Below are 6872 nucleotides of genomic sequence, written 5' to 3' on the forward strand. Positions count from 1 at the left end.
CAGGCGTGAGCCACTGTGCCCAGCCTGTTGTACCTGTTTTAAAGACATATTATATGCAGATGCTTTCTCTTCCCAGCTAGTTTCTAAGTATTTTTGAAAGTAAGGAACCATATCTTCAATTTCCTCACACCATTCATACACGATTCTGCATAGTTTTAACTAATATTTATCCAGTGCTTTCCAGGTACCAGGTGGTTTTTAAACACTTCATATGGATTTGATCATTCAACCCTCATGGCAACACTACAGTACTAGACATAAGTAACTAACTCAAGGTCACACAAACAGAAAGTGGCAGCACCAGGATTTGATCTCGGGCAGTCTTGCTCCAGAGCCCCTTGTCTTAACCACTCTACTTTACTGGCCTCCTAAACAAAAAAAAACATTAATACAAATCTGCTTTATGCCCTGGAGACAGAAAACATTACAGTGGCTTCAAGAATAATTGGTTTAATCTAAAAAGTTTATTACAGGCATGCTTTTTGGTAAATGGTGGTTTGTGCTGTAGTCAGACAGAAGAGATTTTTCTGCTCCTTTTGTTTCTCTCTGTGCTCCTTTTATTATTTATATTGCTAAAATAGCTGCCTTACTACCATAATGTGATTCTGTTTTTCATGGAAGATATTGCACTACCACTAAGTTATCCATAACACCACAACTTCTTGACAGGTTGGTCATTTCTGACACTTGTGTATGTCTCAGAATGTCAGTCCCAAAGCCCCATGCTGCTGCTGCCTCACATACAACAGCAACAACAGATTTACCTGAGGGTGGGTCTCAGCTCTGCTACTTACCAGCTGTAGAACCTTTGTTTTTTGGATGGAGTCTGCTCTGTTTCCCAGGCTGAAGTGCAGTGGTGCGATCTCAGCTCGCTGCAACCTCCGCCTCCTGGGTTCAAGTGATTCTCCTGCCTCAGCCTCCCAAGTAGCTGGGATTATAGGCATGCACCACCACAGCTGGCTGGTTTTTGTATTTTTAGTACAGATGGGGTTTCACCATGTTGACCAGGCTGGTCTCGAACTCATGACCTCAGGTGATCCGCCCACCTTGGCCTCCCAAAGTGCTGGGATTACAGGCATGAGCCACTGCGCCCAGCCCCAGCTGTGAAAACTTGGGCAGATCATTGAAATTGTCTTCACCTCAGTTCTTCATCAGACAAACAAGGACAATAAAATCTTCATGAGAGTGTTATTGTAAGGTTCAGAGATGATGCAGGGAAAGTAACTAAAACAGCCTCTGGCACACAGTAGGTGCTGAATTAATAGTAGTTGTTATTATTCTCTTAGCAATTCATACAAGTATTGCTGCACAAGAATTATCAACATAGAGCTGTTCTTAAAGATCTGCCCACTCACTGAGCCTCCTGGTACTGTAGTTTTTTTGTTGTGCTGTTGTTAAAACTGTTTCAATTATAAATCTCAGAGATTCTTGTACCCCATTAATCAGTGAAAGGACATAGTGTCTTTATGGATTTGCATATTATTGCTTTAGATCCCAGTTACTCCAGAGAATTTGCTGAGACAGCTGGTCATTTCACCTTCCTTGGTTATCCCCACAGCTGTCAAATAGAACAATGACATCATTGATTTGGGATGTTTCTTGCAAGTAAAGAATAATAAATTAAAAATTTCCTATCACTCTCCTAATACAAAGATGCAAAGTTGTCTGTAACTGTGTCTCATAGGTCCTTAATACTTTTTTTTTCTTTTGAGACAGAGTCTCACTCTGTCACCCAGGCTGGAGTACAGTGGTGTGATCTGGGCTCACTGCAACCTCTGCCTCCTGGGTTCAAGTGATTCTCCTGCCTCAGCCTCCCGGGTAGCTGGGATTACAGGCATGTGCCACCATGACCCCGCCAATTTTTATATTTTTAGTAGAGATGGGGTTTCACCATGTTGGCTAGGCTGGTCTCAAACTCCTGACCTCAGGTGATCCACCTGCCTCTGCCTCCCAAAGTGTTAGGATTACAGGTGTGAGCCACCGCACCTGGCCAGGTCCTTAACACTCTGAACAATTCAGGGCAGATTGTACAAATCGATCTTTTTCAATGAGGAATTATTATGATTTGGGTTGTTGCAATGCCTAAAAGGAAAAAGACAACAAGTTATTGATACTATGATCAATTTTAAGATTAAGCAGTGTCGAACAAAATGATCTTGCATTTGGAGGAGTCTTGAAGATCTCCCCATTTTCCTCTCTTCTTCCACCTCCTCCTACTTGATATTTAGATTCCTTTATAAAGAATGACAAAATGTCATTCAGCCTCTGCTTCACCCCCACCATGCAGCTCATGAAGACAAGACAGCTTGCAATTACCAATCTCTATTTGGCCAATACTGTTCATAAATTCAGATTCCATTATCTTTTTTAAAATTAAGCATTTCAGTGGCATATTGTGCTGTTCAGCCCATTAAATGCACATCACTATTCTTATTTCATTGAACAGCATTAGTTATGAAGGTAAAGCTACTAAATTAGAATTGTAGAGACCTGGGAACCTGGGCTGTAGTTGGAGTTGTGTCACTAGTACAGGCAAGTCAACCACAGCAAGCTCCAGTTTATTCAATTGTGAAATGCTGGCTCTCTGTCTGACCTGCCCAGCTGCAACTTCCCTGCTCAGCAGACAGGCAGGCCCCAACTTACAAATGGATCCTGTTCCAAAAGACCATGGAAGCTTGTCACTTGGAACTCAGAAACTATTTTCCTATTGGAACAACATTATAAATGACAGTTGGGATCTCAGATTTGTCCACAGCAATCTACTTCCTTCAGAAAGGTAGTTAAATTATGATATCACTCCAAGGGTAAGAGGGATGAAAAAGAATTTCTTTTTCCTTTTCTAGATGCAAGTCAACACTGGACAAAACTTTGAAATATGTGCTGTTTACCTTGGCACCTTCCCACTTCCGTTCCTTTTCCTCTCTTCCATCTTCTTAATGTCCTTTAGGGACCCAAAGTCTCCAACCCACACCTGTTTCACTCTACAAAGTTACTAACTTTCTCTATCCTCTCCATTTCCACCCCACCATTCTCCTACTGCTCCTCCACCCCCATCTTCCATCTCTAACCCCGCTGGTCTTCACCCTACCCCCACCTTGTCCTCCCATCAAACTTCTACTCCTTCAGTGAAGCTGTCCTCAGCTAGATTAGGGAGAAGGAAATCTGATTTAAATGACCTGTAAATACCTAAGCTTAATAAGAGCTGACATTTACATAGTGCTTCCTGTGTGCCTGGCACTATTTTAAGCATGTATCAACTCTCTAGATTCTCAACAACCCTGTGAGAGAGGTGCTATTATCTGCATACCACAAATGAGGAAACTGAGGCACAGAGAGGTTAAGTGACTTGCCCAAGGTCATAATGCTATAGTCAGTGGTAGAGGTGGTATTTGAATCCATGCAGTCTGATACTGAAGCCTGTGATCTTATGCTCATTTTAAAGAAGTCTATTTTCTTCTTTAAAATGAAATGCTTAACCCAACTGAGTCTCCACATCTTAAGCAGCAAACAGAGAAGTGAAAAACATTTAAGTAGTGTCAGAGAAGATATTCTGGGACAGGCAGGCACAAGGCCAGAGTGAAAAGTGAGAATGCGGCCGGGCACGGTGGCTCACGCCTGTAATCCCAGCACTTTGGGAGGCCAAGGCGGGCGGATCATGAGGTCAGGAGTATGAGACCAGCCTGGCCAACATGGTGAAACCCTGTCTCTACTAAAAATGCAAAAAAATTAGCTGGGTGTGGTGGCAGGTGCCTGTAATCTCATCTACTCAGGAGGCTGAGGCAGGAGAATCACTTGAACCTGGGAAGGTGGAGGTTGCAATGAGCTGAGATCGCACCACTGCACTCCAGTCTCGGCAACAAGGGCAAGACTCCGTCTCAAAAAAGGAAAAAGAAGAAAAAAAAAAAAGAATGCTTTGCAGGGCTCAAGTAGGTGATGAAAATGAATAAATGGTGGCTTTACTATTGGTGGCTTAGATTGGATACTTTCCTCATAGGCACAACCTATAGGAATGTTCTTCCCATCCACAGAAAAAAAGTTATCTCCTATGTTTCTTGATTCTCTCATTCTACCTTTCTCTTCCCAGTTTTGAAATAGATACAAGAAAAAGTTGACATTTCTCATATAAGACAGGCAGCAGTGTCAGTGCCAATAGTAAGTGGAAATAAGCTCGGGTGCCTTGGTGTGCTGAGGCTCTCTCTCTGTGGCAACCAGACAGCATGTATCCTCTCTAGAAAGACGAAAGCTTCTCAGACCTGGGTGTTTTTTTGGTAGGCAGGCAAGCAGACAGTTTCACTCCAGAGCCTGGGCTCTTAACTGCAGTGTTATCCTGCCTGGGTTCAAGTCACACTTGGACAATGTTTTTAACATACTTCATTGTAAATGTATTGACTTTCACAGTTAATGGTTACATCTGTGAACAAATTAGAAAGATGTCTGTACTTATCAGAACTCCTTCAGTTGCAAGTGCCATGAACCAATTCAAATTATCTGTAAAACACGCATGTGTATTGGGATGTAAGGACACAATGTCAGACATGAACTAAATCTAGGGACCCAAGCAATATAATTAAGCCCCCTCTTTCCATCTTTCAGATCTTCTGCTGGTGTGTTGACCTCATCTATTTCTACAGACAAGAAGATAGCATCCCAGATACAAAATGAGGACAGGCTTCCACCCTAGCTCCAGCTGAAAAGTACCAGTGAAGGGCTTTGATTGGCTCATTTGGGGTTGTGTGTCCACTCCTGAGCCAATCACTTGACCTGAGGAGCTGGATTTCTTTGATTAGCCAGGTTTTGTTTATTTACTTGTCACCGTGATGTGGGGAGTAGGTGGCAGAGTACTGTGACTGATAACCCCGCCATGCTTTAATAAAGTTGGATGGCTCTGGGCAATCAAAACTATAGCTGTCTCCTATAATGTTCAATGTTATCTCTAGCTTGAAAATTAGGGAAATTAAAGAGACAAATAATAGCTTACATTGGATAACTCAAAAAGCCAAAACCAGTTTTAGGATAAACACTTTGCGTACTTAGCATATGCCTTATTGGCTATGACAAATGTCTAAATAAAAAGTGAAAGATTCATTCAACCATAAAGATGTTTCAAGATACTGATTTTGGTGTCTTACAAAAATATAGGTAATTGACTCTTTTTTTTAAATCTGGATGTTTTAATACTATATAAACCCAATTTAATGCCATTTAGAATCTAGAACATGTAACCCTGAATCGTAATTACATGATTAAAAAAACATTGGATTTTAACAGGCAATTTATTGTCTTGCCATGTCATGTTTCCACTCAACAAGCTAGAGCTAAACCAGAGAACTAATATAAGATAGAAGGGAGAAATTGCATTGCCATTACATTTCCATAATAGAGTTGAACAAAGAACTAAAATCAAGATATGCTTTATTTAAAAATTTGAAAATCATTGAAGTCTTTGTAAGTCTTTGCTATAATTTTCCACCACATTTAATTGGTATTTTGTGCAATGAAATACAAAAGCGTCAAAGGAATTTTCAAAGTTAATGCCTTGTCTGTTTCTCTTTCATCATATTCATTATCAATAGAGTGTGTTAAATCTCCAAATTCTCAGTTGTAATATGCTACGCAAAAGTAAAATAAACATTTAATTTTATATTGCTAAGTCAAATTTATTTCCCTACTTGCTAACAAAATAAATTTATTGAAGTTATACCATAAGCCAGGCCTTCATGCTAAGCATTGTTCACATATAACTCTTTTAATCCTCACCACAATCTTAAGAGAAAGAGACCATTTTACAGGTGAGGAAACAGGCACTGATGTAATCCTTAAAACAATCATCTGGGGTAGATAACATTTTAGTCCTCTACACTGATGAGAAAACTAAGGCTTAGAGTGGTTATGAAAATTACCCAAGTTCACAGAGCTAATAAGGGATAAAACTGAGATTTGAACCCAGGCAGTCTGGGTTCAAATCTCAGTGTTGGCCAGGCATGGCGGCTCAAGCCTGTAACCCCAGCACTTTGGGAGGCCAGGGTGGGTGGATCACTTGAGGTCAGGAGTTTGAGACCAGCCTGGCCAACATGGTGAAACCCCATCTCTAGTAACATACAAAAATTAGCCTGGCGTGGTGGTGCACTCCTGAAATCCCAGCTACTTGAGAGGCTGAGGCGAGAGAATCACTTGAATCCAGGAGGCAGAGGTTGCAGTGAGCTAAGATTGCACCATTGCCCTCCAGCCTGGACAACACAGCGAGACTCTGCCTCAAAAAAATAAAATAAAAAAATAAAATAAATCTCAGTTTTATCCCTTATTAGCTCTGGTTTTGTGCTTACACTCTTAATTACTATTGTTTTACCTCTTCCAATTGCTTAATAGTGTATATAATATCAGATATACAACCTATAACTGATGGTAGTTAATGCTTAACCATAAAACGTGTTAAACCTTGTTTTAGGATCCCCTTGGTCAAATTATTTTCTATAGCTCTGTAGTTACCATAGCACCACTCTTCCCATATTCTCTTTTTGGAAAAAAAAAAAAAGTGGAAATAACTAATAGTAACAATTATTGTTTTCAAGTAAAATATGCCAAGATCTGTGTATGCTTTTCTCAACAAGACGAATTTCACAATATTGCAATAATACAACATGGAATGCTTACATGTGCCTGTGGAAAAACTCTATGACCCAACTTGTGTCATTTTATTGTTTAATACTACAATAAAGAGTAGAGAAGGATCTGCTCATTAGGTCATTTGGACCCACCTCCAGATAGAATTAAGTCTGATACCTCTCCATAACTAATCATTTTTGCACCAAAAAGGTCTCACTCCCTCTCCCTTTGAAGCAGCTGTTTGTGGGCAAAGATTCTTGTGTCTTGTG

Source organism: Nomascus leucogenys, chromosome 12, assembly GCF_006542625.1.
Source record: "Nomascus leucogenys isolate Asia chromosome 12, Asia_NLE_v1, whole genome shotgun sequence".
Classification (NCBI taxonomy): Eukaryota; Metazoa; Chordata; class Mammalia; order Primates; family Hylobatidae; genus Nomascus; species Nomascus leucogenys.